This window comes from Falco punctatus, assembly GCF_963210335.1.
Source record: "Falco punctatus genome assembly, chromosome: 13".
Classification (NCBI taxonomy): Eukaryota; Metazoa; Chordata; class Aves; order Falconiformes; family Falconidae; genus Falco; species Falco punctatus.
In genome coordinates this window covers 13033082-13048340 of record NC_137593.1, presented here as the reverse complement: position 1 = coordinate 13048340, position 15259 = coordinate 13033082, and the positions used below count along the sequence as shown (strand labels likewise).

Genomic DNA, 15259 nt, shown 5'->3' with positions numbered 1-15259 from the left:
ATCACAGTTGGGCTAGTCAAGGTTGGTGCAGGCATAACAAAGAGTACTTCCCACACATCTGCTAAGAGCCCTTCTACCACATCATAGCATTTTAGTATGCATTTATATCTGTTGATAGGTACCTCTATGCTTTTCACACACAGAAAACTAAACATGTGATACAGTTATTAAATGTATACGTAATAGCTTATATAGTCATCAGCAGAATATATGGGCTTTCTGTACACATATGTTCTTATACAGGCAGTTTTTTGATCCCTTTAAAACTGTTGCAAGGGTGTATAAGGGACAGGAGATGAAAGGACTATCCCATAAAATACCATAAAGAAGACAACCCAAAAGAAAGAACAAAACCAAAATCTACTGAAGGCAGTCTCTCCCTCTGCTTTTGCCCCTGTGCAGGGCATCTGTTGCAGAACAGAGGAAGAGCCATCTCAGTAGCTGATATTATGGAATTTTGGGGTTTCTTAAGCAGCTCCAAGACAACTTGAACAAAGTTGCAAAAAGCAGCCCAACTTACAGCCACAAATTACCGGTTTCGAAGGTGTCACAAAACATCTTCTGTATCACTTTCTCCATTTCCTAGACAGTGCCTCCTGAGGGACACAGCAGAGAAAGTGCTCTTCAGAGCACAGCTTAGACACTTACCAGCACACCAAAGCAGCAAAGCCATTTCCATGCAATGCTGTGATGCCATATTGCATGACGAACAAGTCCTTGCTCTGTTCTGTTCCAAAGACATGTTGTTTTTTTTTATCTGGGCTTGTTTGTTTTAAATGAAGAACAAAATACCTCTATTTGCTTTGGGTTGGTTGGTTTGTTTGTTTGGGGGAGGGCAGTTTTTTGGTTTTTTTTATTTTAGGAAATGCTGTTAAGCATTCCCACACACTTTCCATTCACCCTGCAAATGAAACAGTGTCCCTGGTGTTCCGGAATACAGCTGGTGCTGCCCATTGTTTTCCACCCTGGAGGTGCACAGGTTCCCACATGGGCATCCTCAGCTCTGACCAGGGCATACTTAATCCTCAGATGCCACTGTCTGAGAGCAAACCCAAATCTTTTTCTTGCAAGAAGTCCCCATATAATCTCCTAAAATTCTGCAGGAGCCAGAACTGTCTTAATAAAACTTAGGAATAAGAGGGGGAGAGAGAGGAGCTGTGCTACTTCTGCTTAGATACCTCCAGAAGCCACTACAACTTTGTAGCATTAAATGGAAATAGCTCACTACTTCCACTGTCCTGCTAGAGTAGGAGCTGGCATGTTGTTTGTCTTGCACTGAAGAAGTAGGCCTGTGTTACTCAACAGGAAGGCTTGTCTGGATCCCAGACAAAGAGAGCTCAGGAACACCAGCCCTCAAATAACCTAACCACTCACTCATCCCGACCCTTTAACATTCAAGAAAACTCACCACCACAGCTGCAGGTTTGCATCCAGCCTCCCCACAAAACAGTTAACTTAATCCCTGAGCAGAGATACTAGTGAGAGAAGCCAAGAATGGTTATTTTTTAGGTAACAAGAATGCCCCAAACTTTACTGGCCTTACATGACTTTTAGCTTCTTATTCCAAGCTCCAAGCTACTGAAAAGCTTGTCTGTTTTTTAAGACTCCAGGTCATTCCTTTCTCTGTGTCTAAGCTGTTCTTCCAATATCTTTTTAAATCCTGTGCTTGTTTCCAGTGAGTGGACTCCGAGCGACAGGAAAAACTCTGTAAGAGAGATTGTCTTCTTGCATATAAATCTTACTTTGAAAGGAGATGGTATTTTTGGAATTCAAGGGCCAGTTTTTTTCCCCTGCAATATTTTTTGTTCTGCCACTTACAGGAACCCTGTGTCTCTAGAAGGAAGGTGTTTGTTCAACTTTAACCTGAAACAAGGGGCACAAGGTAAAAATCTCCTTTCCTAAGTATATTTTCTAGATGAAGAAGGTATTTTCTTTTAGTCTTTTCAGGCCTTTCTTCATTTGTCTACATCCAGGTGTGCAGGATTTCTGGTAGAGAATGTGTCATCCCCCTAAATACAACACAACAGAAATGTTTATTTTTTGACTCACTCTGAGATGCCCTGTCTGCACCACGCTTCCCCTATTCATAAATCAGGAGTAATGGTACTCATGCTACAGACAACTCAAAGATGCTTTGAGGTTCAGCTAGACATTTTAAGAGCCCTGACCAAAACATTATTTATTACTGGTTACTCAACAACAACAACAACTGTAAGCTTGCAAGAATGAGTTAGGAGTGTAGGAGTGTCAAAGGAAGAAAAGTTCTGCCCCAAAGGTTACACTTTATACAAACATGATGGCCAGAAAAGCACAACACAATGAGGAGAAGCTCAGAAAATGGCTTAACATCACAGGCAGCGGGCAGGTTTCAGATGTGTGCAAACACTAAAGCCAGCTCCTCACCCTTGATGACTTCTGGCATCCATCTCCTGGTCTATGCACCACTGGTCTGATGGACTGGCTGGAAGAGCCTCTGCTGAATGCCCGTGTCTGTTGGCAGGGTCTGGAAGCAGCACAGAGCTGAAGAACAGCTAGCAGGCCCCTGGCCACACACTTGAAAGTCACTTAAAAATCCCCCTTTGTGACTGAAGCTGGGTGCTGTGAGCTTTTCTTCACCATGGGACCCGACATCCCCCCAGTACAATAGGCTGTAGCATGGTCTCATGCTTGGGCAAAGGAGATACCAAGAGATCTGGGGACTTGGTGTGTAAGTGATGGTAGCTCTCAGTAGAGTCTGACATCCTAGAAGGAGGAAAGACAATCATTGCTCAACACTGTGCCCAGCTGGTTGCACTAACCATTGAGGCACACCTCCGGGTGTCTAGTTCGTTATAAGGTGAAGAGTGAGATAAAAAATCCAACATGGGGCACACAGCTAATAGCTGGCTGTTCCTGTATCATCCTCAAAGACAGCAGAAGGTCTGGGAGACATGGACAAGGTCAGAACAAATCAGCTTTCTCATCTGTTAATGCTTACATGGCCACAGTCAACATGAGAACAGGGAGAATGAATCAACCTGACTTACGGTTCAGGTCTCTCCATCCAACCCGAGCACTCTGGGCTCATGTCACCACTGCTGGGGAAAAATAGGCATATTTTTAGGGAAGATAAACCAGGCTTGTTTGGGCTGTCAGGTTAAGGTGACTCAACCCCCAGACATACCTCTTGCCCTCTGCTTGTTAGAAGGGGTGTCTAGACAGCTCAGAGGTAGGTGTTGTCATGTCCACATTTGGTGGGATGAATCCCCCTTGGCGAACCACATGCTGTGCCAAGGAGGCCCTCTGACACCACCTTGGTAAGCAGGGCAGAGGGCTACAAACAGGGAAAAGAGGTCTAGACACCCACGGCGATGCAGTCAGTGGCCTCACTCCTGGCTGACTTGCAGAATCATCCATGGCTGCATGCAAGAACCAGCACCCAAACCCCAGCTCGCTCCTCTGCTCCCGCTGTCTTCTGGTAACTCTGCTGTTCCCCTCTTGGAGCTCTGCAGAGACAGCAAGGAGCCACGCAGCAAGGGGGGCAGGTACTTACGAAGCTCCCAATTAACTCACTTGATGAATGGGCTTCTCCAAGCAATTCTCAGCATTTGGATGCAAACAGGCATGCCACCCTCACTGCCGCACGGTCTCCAGGGCAACATCCATGGTTGTGTGCAAACAGGACCATCAGGTAGCTGCTTGTGTGCCACTGAACATCATCACAACCTTTTATTCCTGGCACAGGGCATCGAGAGATGAATGAGGCTGATATGAAAAATGACACCACCCTGTTATAATGTGCCTAATTCTCCGGTGTCATTCTCAAAAGCTGACTGTGTGTCTACATACGTCTACACACAGACACACAAACACACCTCACCGCCCACTTGATTGTACCAGCACTGCTTATCTTAAAAGGAGTTAAGAAATGCCAAAAATCTGTATCTAACACATTCAAAGACACCATAATATCTCTTAAATTTTGTTATATTTGTTTTCACTATTCATGCTCCAATCCTAGTGGTGTCCAGCTGTAGTAAGGGCAGAAATCATTACATTTGTCTTTGAGAATGGGCTCACATAGCTTGAGATTGAGTAGTTGTCACAAAAATGTCTAAATGCAAAGAGAAATTTGGAGTCCAATCCTGCTGCCGTTTGCCATCAATTCCTTGAGCAGACAGGTCCTAATAGTAACTCTGAGGATACCTCCAGCGAGAGAACAAGTGAGGTCCGGAAGATCCTGCAGGTGGGTTGTCTGTCCTAAAATGCAAAAGGGACTTGAAAGAGAGGATTGAGGGAACAAAATTTACTGCCTCTATGAACCAGGCACAGCAATTTCACTGAGCGCCCTGGTTCTCTTGCCTGGTGGCCTATAGACTTCCAGTTCTCCAGACCTTGGGAAGCACTGTTAAACAGCTTATTTTACTCTTACCACATATATCAAAGTTCAAATAGCCGCACCTCTTTTGGTAACCAGGCCTATGATGATGACCATGAACCTAAATCAATCAAAGGACATTTCAACCCCTGGGACGCTTCCCCGAGGCATGAAGAAAGGGCAGCCCTGGAAGTCAAGGGACAATGAATGCACTGATAAGCAGGTAGACAGGGATTTGTGCAGGAATATCTGCATGTGCGTGTGTGAGGGGAAGAGACAAGATGAACTAATCCCTTTCCTTGAGGCTGTGTCTTTACCCTTTCAGACTGGCACGTGTCTCCTTTGTTTTCGATAATAGAGGTAATTATATCTGAAATGTTAAACTGTAAATCCATCAAGCAATTAAGGGAATTCAAACTGCACAGAACTATGGAATATTTAAGGATGGATTATGGACAGAGATTCTGAAAATCACACTCCATGTCTTCCATGGCTTGACTCAAAGACTGAGAGAGTTTGCTGCTTTCCCCAGGGACTGTCTATCTTCCCACCACAAGATAAGAGAACCACGCACTGATTCAGGTGAGAACAACTAGTGTACTGTGGTGGAACAAAAAAGCCTTCAGAGAGGGGTTTATGGTTTGGATTTCCTCTAATTTTTTTGACCCTTCTTATCACTAAACAAAAGCTTGTGGTCTTTCTTAGATAATCAACAATTAAACTCTTATAAAACCACATGCCTGGGTAAAGTTAGTCTTATGCAACTTGGATAAAGTTTTTTTCCCCACTGTAATTATTATTGAAGAAATCTATCATTATATTTTACAGGGAAGCCTAAAATGCAAAGCACTTAGTTAAAAACACAGACAAACCAGTGTATTTCCAAGTCCTCCCACACTCTACCACCTATGCTTGAAAAACAAAAGAAAAAAAAAAAAGAGTACTAAACCCAGAGACTAATTCTTTTCTCATAGGATCACCAGTGACACTCACCTTTCATGGCAACGAAGGAGGGAGTACCTGGGCTTACCTTCCAGTTTTGTCTGCATGGAAACCTCTCCATTTCAGTTCTGGAGCAATGGTGCTAGTGAAAACACAGATCCAAGTGTGGGCTTAAATACCAGGTCTGTTGTCCTTCATGCCTCTCCGCATTGGTGGCTGCTGGCCAGGGTCAGGCTCAAGGCATCGGTCCTTGCTTAGAAAGGGTGAGTTTGGACTTTCTGCTGCTGGGACGGTGCACAGCTGTACACAGCTGGCCTCAGCTGTCAGACCAAATAGGGGGAAGGCGTTGTGTTTTCCCCCTTGGAAAGAAGGCTGCCATTTCAGTACTTCCTTATAGGAATGGAAGGAGAGGATGGTTTGCACACAGCCTCAGACATGGGCTTCACCAGCAAAACAGAGGCAGAGACCAGGAACTAGAGATTGCTCAGATCCTGCTGTGTCTATCTGGTTCTTGGTGCATAGGTGAGCAGTGTCTGACATTAAAAGCAGAGACAAAAGACATTTGCACCTTTCTTCCCATCTGTTCTTTCTCAACGTGAACAAAGAGTGATCTTTTGGGGGTGATCTTTGGGTAAGGAATGCCATTACTTACACCATAGTCACTCGGGATAATATTTATTACCGATAGCCTTTCACAGGACAAGCTCAGGCAAGAAAGATCAAATCTTTGCTTCAGGGCATTCATTGACTTATAACTGCAGAAATGCCAACAACAAAAAAAAGTCAAATGCAAAGTGGAACACAAATGTACAGGGGTTGACTCAGAAACCATAAGATGCAGTGAGGAATTTTTGTTTTGTTTTACTTTGGGATGTACTTGGGTCACATTCTCCATATGTATAAGGGCTAGAAACACATTTTGTTTGGTTGGGCTTTTTTTTTTAAACAAGAACTGGATTTCTTAGATAATAACAGATTATTTTTTCCAAAAGCATCACACTGCGAAATTCAGGATAAAATTATGAGAATCTGGCCACATAGTAACTACTACTCCCACTTCTGCATGCAGCATTGCAAAAATGTTGATTAAAAACTAGAAAACTTTCTTCTACTCACTACATTTGGATTGTTAAACAAACCAAACAAGTTCATATTTTGAGTATCATCCAATCTTACTTGAAAACTTTTGACTGGCCTGAGTTTGTTTCTTTGTTGGAATGAGTGGGACAAGTACTCCACCCCTCCTTTTAAATAGACTTAAGCTGTATTATTTAAGTGACTTGGAACAGGGTGCCAGGACCATCAGGAAAGGATTAACTGTAACAAAATCTTTGTGAGGTTAAAAACTGGACAAGCTGGCCATTTAAACTCTATGACGGGCCATTTGCCTGTAGCAAACCAACCTTACAAAAACCAACCTAATTACACGTGTCTGCCTTAAAGGTCATGCGTGAGGGTTTCTGTTGCTACTGGAAGATGCCCCGATGGAAATGCCTTCATAAAGCTTTTAAGAAGCCACCAACTTAGAGAGAGAGGACAAGTGGACTACAGACTAGGATTTAATTAGTGAAAGGCGTGAAAAGCCAGCAATCCAGCCCAGCATTCCCTGGATTTTGTCTCTGGCACAGGAAGGGTTTGCATGTTTCCCGCTTGTGGCTTCTGTTTTAGCCTGTATTCATTGCTGAGATGCTTCACACAGCTGTGCTAGTTCATTAACTGCCCAGCATGTCACTCAGCCCAAGCAAATGGTTTTGGGGTAGTGTTTTCCAATGACCTGAGGGAAGGCTAGACCACTGAGGAAAAGGAAGGTGTTGGCCTAGGAGATACTTGAGAATCTCATGAGATACATTAAAAATTAAGACCAGAGAAGAAGACTCAAGCAGGAGCAAGGCAGCTTCCCACAGCAAAAAGGCTGGGACTCAGGTAAGGATTTCAGGATTAATCCTCAGCTGTCGAAATCCTACTGAGACACTGGTAACCGATGAACCAAGATCTCCCTTTGTGTTACAGCTAATATCTTTCATCGAGAGCTCACCACTCCTGGGGCTTTCCCTGTAGGCTCAGAAATGAACACTTCATGGGCACCATGCAGACACCAAGAAAGAGGGAAACGGATCCGCAGTATCCCCACCCTCTTCTGCTCATTGCATCCTGCTCTCAGGCAAGAACCATTTGCAAAATTAGAGCACGTTCAAGCCTTGCCCTTGAATGCTTTGGTTAGGAAGGTGCCCTGCCCTATTCCAGAAGCTGTGTCAGAGATGTGCTGAGCCACGCAGCTGCTAGTTGGGCACTGTTTCCAATGAAATAGGGTCCATATCGTGCTTCAAGTGACTCACGCTGAGATCATCCCACTCGGGAAGAGACAGAAGGACCAGTCCCACCTCTTCCTCTGGGGAGGTCTCGCGGCATGGAGGATCAAAGCAGGTGCTGCAAGTGGGGAGGTTTGGGGCTTCCCTCTGCATTGCTCCTTGGATCCCTCTATTGTGCAGAGGAGAGGGAGACAGGCCATGAGGAAGATGCTGTCTGCCAGCCCATGTGGGTGGCATTCATCACAATGACAGCCCTTGGCCACGAGCACCCTTGGGAGGAGCAGCCCCAGCACGCAGCCCCAGCATGCTGACATGCCTCTGCTCCTCTCCCCAAGGCTTGCTGTAACTGCTGTGCTGCCCCACCATCATGCAGTCTCCTCGCTCCTCCCTCACCATGTGCATTAATATAATGCCTTTTAACTGCTCGCTTAATCCTTCACATGGGTAGTGTCTGGAACACCACTATGGGACCAGGTAGAGCAAGGGACTGTCGATACTTGGTATTAAAGGCAGGAGATTAGGAAGTCTACATGGCACCACGACAAGCACAAAGTCTCCACAACTATTGCCATAGCGGTACTAATGCTATATCAATAACCAGCCATGGAGTCACTCATCCAAAACATTTCCCAAGACATCTAAAACTAGTTTAGAAAACACTAGTTAGATTCTAGAAAACTGATTCAGGGTCAGGCAGCTCAGCAAGAAGTGAGCCCAGCAGCCCTAGAGCTCTCAGTCCACTCCCCAGTTGTAGCACAGCACTGGTCAGCATGAACCATTGCCAGGTCTATCATTTATATGCTCACATCTGTATCTCTAGAAGCACAGCTGCTTAAGAAAACAAGGACTCTGTAAACATTATTTCCCAATTCATCCTGGTCTGCTTATCACTGGGTTGTTCTAGCCTTTGACCTGTGCCATTACAGCTCTTCCCAAATGCGTTTCCCTGGTAGTCACATGCACTCAACACATGTCTGCACCACTGCAAGCTGCTTACGCCTGCTCTTGCAGGCAGTCATTACTGTTCAAATTGCCCATCAGAAACCCAGCTCGGCCCAAAACCTAAAGAGATTGACAAAACCACATTTTGCTGCTCTTCCTGCAAAACTCCTGAACTTCTGAAAGTTGAACACATGAAAGCAATCTGAGGCTAGCGTGTAATACACAAACCACATAAAAGAGATAATTTAGCATTAGACACATGTTACCAGAAGCAGGTTGAAACTAATACAGGTTTGGCATTCAGGTCGTAAAATACAGCATTTACATCGCCTTGTGAGATGTCCCTACTTAGAACGCCTCAATGGGAGAATAACTACAAGTGTTCCAATGTCAGTACAGGCTGAATACAAACCCACCCTTCTCCTTCACCCTTCCTCCATCATGACAGAGGTGCTCACATCTGCAGGACAGTCTCTGAACAGTGACAGACAATTCAGGAGAAAGACAGGCCAAAACTATTTTCTTTTCTACTTCCATTCCAAACTTACTGAAAGGCTGCACCAGCAACCTGAATCCAAGCACTCTGGTAATCTTACACTGTCTTTTAGCAGTGCTGTAATATGCCTTAAAAACCTGATGCCAGTGATCCAATTGGAGCACTAGCAAGGAGAGTACATGGTCCCCAACACTGCCCACTGACTGCCTCTGGCATGGGGGAAAGAGTGTAGAGATCATCCTCCAAGCAGCATGAAGGCACCTGTGTGACATCTCCCTTCAGATCCCAGCAGGAGCCCCACACAACCTAATATTAGCAACTTCTGTCCACAGGTGACTCCTGTAGGATTCAACGATGTTACCACTATTTTTACAGATCCTAAAGCCCAGCCTCTCACTTTAAGCCAGAAAAAACAACAAATTTGACATATTTCAAACAAGATGGAGTTCTGAAAATAGAGCTGTGTTGCACCTTTAAAAAGTATGTTGGCAGAGGAACTGGGCTTACTTTGAAAGTTAGTTTGGTATGAAAGAGCTACACAGCAGAATGCTAAATCCCTTTAGAGAACAGAATGAAATAAAGGCAGATATTTCTTTTCTCAACACCTTGTCAGCAAAATTCTCCTTCTTGGGCAAGATTTTTTTTTCTTTTGCAAAATTATTGTGCTAGTTTGCCAATGATGCTTTTCTAAGAACAACCGCCTAAGCAACGTAGCTGCTTTCTCACCCTGCCTCTCCCAACACGTCAACACTCCCTCCCGCAGTCTGAGCAGAAAATTCTTTGCCTTGGGGCCTGCAGTGAAACTCATACAAGTTATTGGGAGAAAACGTTGTAATGATGCAGAACCCACTTCCCTCTTTCCTCTGTTCTCATGTTTTTTTTCCTTTTAAGTTCCTGCCCCTGACTTTCAACTGCTGTTCCAGCTAGAATCTGAGAAATTGATTTGAGATATATCTAACAATGTGTTTTAGACTCAAACAAACCTATTGAGGGGCACTAAAAATACGAAGATCTGTCAACTCAGAGTCAGACTAGAATAAATTCCACTGTGACCAATGTCCTAATGATGTGCTGAGCAAACACAACAACCCAACTGATTTTGTGGTCTGCATTAAACTTATTCAGCTCTTTAAAGAAAAACCTGGATGGAAATGTGAATAATAATCAAAACACACTATAACTGAGAATATTTATAGGACCTTCCTGTAAACTGGGTTATCACCAAAGACTGGAGAAGACAGTCTATGTCCTATTTTTAACAATTTGTTCACCAGCCGAGAATAGCTGGAAGAATAGCAAAGATATCACACACTAACCTTAATTAAGATGGTGATTCACCCTTTGCTTTCTGAACACAAACAGAACAGCTTGGAGCTGGAAGGCTTACATGCAAAGAGAGTTTGGGTGAAAAGGTAAAAATCACCATGCAGGGCCTCTTTTGAGGAAGAATATAGGGTTCCTGAAAGATATTATGCTAGAGAACAAGCAGTCATTCACCCGTTTTTTTTCTGGAAAACTAGAGAAATACAAGTATGGGAGATACTATTTTTTGGAAGTCTGGAAATCCCAAGTGAACCCATAAATTTACTCTGATCCTTATAAAAACAAGACCTTCATCAATCTGATGACAAAATATATTTAAAAAAAAAAAAATTATTATAACAGCCGGAAAACAGAAACTTTTTTATTATTATTATTCCTCATCTCATTTTCTTGTTCCAGGTGAAATGCCCTTCCAGAATATCCCCAGAAAGAATGTTTGTCTCATAGGATTTAGCACGATATATTTCAGTATTATTTTTGCTTTGATTGGATCTTCACAAAGTAAATTTCAACAGCAAATTTTCCCTTGACTAAGGAGACCCAATATTGACAATATATTGGAGAAGGGAAAATTTCTTTCCAGTTTTATCACTGAGTTGTTCCAGAGGTCTCCTACTGATCCAGACCAAAGACACTTCATTAAAGAACAGGAGGTATCTTAAAAGGTATCATTAGTATTTCTACCATGGCTCCAAAAAAGTGTTAAATGTAATCATTACAATATCTATCTTGACTATATATAAACCGCTGATAGCTGGAATACTCCTACCAGTTTACAGCCACGATAGTAAATGCCTTCAGATGAACTAGGGAACTACACCTTTATCTACCACACTCATATAGCACCTTAGGTTGGTAAAGAGCATTTCCTTACCACATTGCAAAATTCCTGGATTTCGACTTTAAAATCGACTTCAAAACAAATAGGACACAGAAGAGGACATCGATAATTTGGCGTACGGCCCAGTTTTTGCAATCCAAGAGCAAAAGCTCTTACAGTGCTGTTATACATGGACGGCTGACAGTGGGCTACGGCCCTTAGCACAAGCACAGAAACTTCAGACACCGAGTTCACAGCTGAACCCTTCCAACACTTCGGCACAGCACATGCCCCGGACAGCTTCCCAATCAGTCTGGGGTACTAGTTTGGACTAACTCCTATGAAGAGAGGATGGAGCGTTTACAGCTGAACAATGCTTACATGCACTAGGGATGAAAATCCCATGAGAAAAACACGGTCAGAAAGTGAAATTCAACCCTGGCCAGAGAACCAGCAAAGAGAGCTCACCACCGCTGTTGTACAGATGCTTCCCAATATACAGCCACAGGTGTGAACTCCATGATGAAAAGGCTGTGTGCTGCCTTGTATAGGGGTGCATTCCCTACTTAAGCATTCATAGAAATGATACTATATTGGGGATTTAATGAGAAAAAATGAGCAGAAACTATCCCTTACTTAGCCTCCCTGGGGGATGGGATTTCAAAAGCCCAGATTTGCAAAGGTGACTGAATAACCACACTTGTTCGGATTCCCAAAAAAGGCCAAGAGCCCTGTGTAGGTGTCAGCATGGAGTGGGTGGTGCAGGACGACAACCAGCATAGCCAAGTGCTGGGTCCTTGTTCTGGCCTTTCTTCACAGCCTGGGTGGCGAAAAGGAAGATAGTTTGTCCAAAAACAATGGGGAAAACCAAACAGTACAGAGTCAACTTCAACCATAGCAGAGTCTGAGTCTTATAAAGGAGCTTCTGGAGCAAGCATATTGACATGAAAGTAAAAAAAAAAACAAACTTGAAATAAAACATTTCAAATCAAGGCTTCAACAAAATTTCCTTGCTTCATATCATCCTGGTGACAATACCTTTTCTGCAGAAGGAAGCAAAGTGGCCTCTCTTTGGTAAGCTCAAGGCTCAGAAATCAAAGCTGCCCAGCAGGGAAGTGGGAAAAGCCACAGATCTGTTTCAATTTGAAGACTTTTAAGTGGTCTTAAAGAAGCAGACCAAAAAGTAGTGTTTCTAAAATAGAAAGGACCCAAATCCAAGGCTCAGATGTCCTCCAGGCTTGAGGTTTGATCACATTCAAAGAATATTTGGATTCTATCCCAATGCAGTGAACACTGAGAGGTGCCATGCCCATTCCTGTGTTTCAGGGCTGGTGAAGATTTCAGGCAGGCTTCCTTCTTGCAGGGCATGCATGCTGTGGGCAGCAGAAAGGCAGACTTTCTTGCTGTGCCATTGCCAATGTGCTTTTTTGTTGCCCAGGAGAAAACCTCTCCTTAGAGAGGAAGGCAGAATAATAGCCAAGGCCACAGGTCACTGCAGAGACTGCCTGGTAGTCGAAACTGTAAGTTCAGGCTTTGTTAGAGGGAATGTTGGGGTAGGACCTGGCACCAGACACATGGTTTGTCTCTTTCCTGCTCTTCCTGGTCCATTTCACAAATGTTGGTGGATTCTTCTGCCAGACTATGACTTCAAGTCTTCGAGAAAAGGAGCCTGACTCTAACCATTCATTCAAAACCTCCTGCCCTGCCCCCTACCAAAAGCTGTGTGTTGATACGGAAATTTGAAACATGGAGAAATGGTTTTAAAATTCACATCTAGTCCCTAAGTTTTTCATGCGATCAAACAAAATCTCACATACAAATATTTCCACAAATTCTTGCCTTTCCAATCCAATGTTATGGTGAAGCTGGAGAAAGCAGAATTTGTATCTGAAAGATTTTGTGTATCTGGATCATGAACAATTTGGAATGAGAACTCTGATTTATAAATTGACAAAGCCAGAGAGGACAGCCATGGTCAGCTAGGTTTGACTTCTGAAAGGATGCCAGCCACAAGGCTGCTCTGAATGAATACCCTTCATGAACTGGAGTGTAACTGATGGAAAAAGCATCCAATCTCTGCTGCCAATGACAGAATAAATCACAGCCCTGACTTTTGCTCCAAGAACGGTTTCCGCTGTTAAAAGTTGTAGACTTATATATGGTATGAACTCATCCAACTTCTGGCTACCAGTTCTTATTATACTATTGCCCAAAGGAGCTTCTGTTTCTGAATTTCTCTTCCTTATATAGCATACTTGAAAACCAGACTTGAGCTTTTCTTGACTTGCTGTTTGGTAAGCTAAGGAGATGGGTTCCACTGTAAGGCATGTTTTCCAATCCTTCAGTCATTCTTGTGGCTCTTCTCTGGAAGATCTCCAGTTTTTCAACATCCTTCTTTAATTGTGGGTACCACAGCTGGATGGAGTGTTCCCAAAGCAGTTGCACCAATGCCAAACACAGCAGTAAAGTGATCCCTGGGTATATAAGCAGGGAATATCAAGTAGGCGTTAGAAAGGATCCAAGGATTGTTTTAGACCCTTTGGCCTCAGCGCTGGAGTGAGAGATGACATTCAGCCAATTATCCATTCAAACCCTCAATCCTTTTCCAGATTCCTGTTTCTCAACACAGTCTATTCCATCTGGTACATAAATCTCAGAGTTTTAATTTCCTTTACCTGTACAAACTATGCTAAACCAGCCTTTCTGTCATCTGCTAACATTAGTGTTAGTGTGGAGTGAACCTCTCCTTCAGCCGCTGCCACACCAACTCAAAGTAAGAACTGGATACAAGTAGGAACACTGATATTTGATGTGTTTACATTTCCAATCTATTCACAAATCCTGCCTTGAGATCTGTAACTGAAACAGTTGGAATTTGTGTACCATTTCCTATTTGATCCTTTACTGTTTGAGTTTATGAATGAGTGTGTATGGGAGCAAATTAAAGGCTTATGGGAAGTTCTTACATAGATATTAGTATAATAATCAACCAGATATCTTTATTTTAAATCCAGCTGAGGATGACAGAATTTATTTTCCAAAAATCAATACTAGCTGCCTCTACATATGTTATATTGCTTTAGTATGTCAATCATTGTAAGATTATCCTTGAATTTCCTTGAGTTAATTAATATTAATGTTAATTACTAACGATCATAGCAATATCTTTAAAATATTGATCTAAAATAAGGTTTATTTTGTCTCTAGAACTTCCCCAGTGTTGTATGGCTTATTAGAAATCAAAATAAAAGACCTAGGGAGCTCTTCAGCTTTGTTGCTCTAGGATTTGGAATTAGAAAAACGCGGTGATTTCATACATAACTTTAGAATCTGATTGTTAGTAAACTCCCGAGTTCCAATGAAGTGAAATTGTTCAAAGAAAACATTAATCCTCTGTTTATTCACAAGATACAAAGAAGTGTCTTTTGGGCCAGTATTGCCATTTCTCTCTCAGCCAGTCAACCAACTGAACTATGGATTATTTAGTTTAAACTCTGATTTTCTGTGTGACAGTGCCCTACTCAGACCTTCCGTGGAGCATCAGGATTCAGCTCTCATTGGACATTTGTGGGCAAAGGAGCAGAGGTAGTTTTCATGCTTATGAAAGCAAGGAATCCAAGCATCCTGAAAAGATCTGGCACACAGCATTTCTTCAGGGCACAATCCTACTGTGAATGTTCCCATATTTCCTTGCTCTCTAGCAAGGTGTAGGTTACCTTCTGCCTCACTGATGGCAGACTCACTCCACACTGGTTTGACTTCTGCCTCCCTGAAAGTGTGGACGTCAGATTACCAGCAGCTCACTGCCAAGGGAGATGCTGTTTCAGAACTGTTAAGTTTGCGATTTTACTGAAGGTCATTTTCTCCCCATCTGCCGGTGAGCACGGCCCGACTGGCTGGTGCATTAGAATAAACAGATGCTATCAGCACCAACAACAAATTATCTTCTGAGGCTTTGTAATTTCTAGGGAGTAGCAGGTTGTGGCAAGTCAATTTACATTTAGGATGGAAAGGGAGTGAAACAGAGGTTATATCAGCATTAAAAAATTATTCAGCACAAGGGAAAAGGA

General features: G+C 43.1%; 1 long non-coding RNA gene across 1 annotated transcript in view; it reads right to left on the bottom strand.

Moving 5' to 3' along the window:
- Positions 1-15259, bottom strand: part of LOC308072948 — a 74811-nt gene that overhangs the window by 34082 nt on the left and 25470 nt on the right. Inside the window, exon 1 of the long non-coding RNA XR_013931853.1 lies at positions 2404-15259. This exon is cut by the window's right edge and continues 25470 nt beyond it. This is a non-coding gene — a long non-coding RNA (uncharacterized lncRNA). The remainder of the gene's footprint in view (positions 1-2403) is intronic.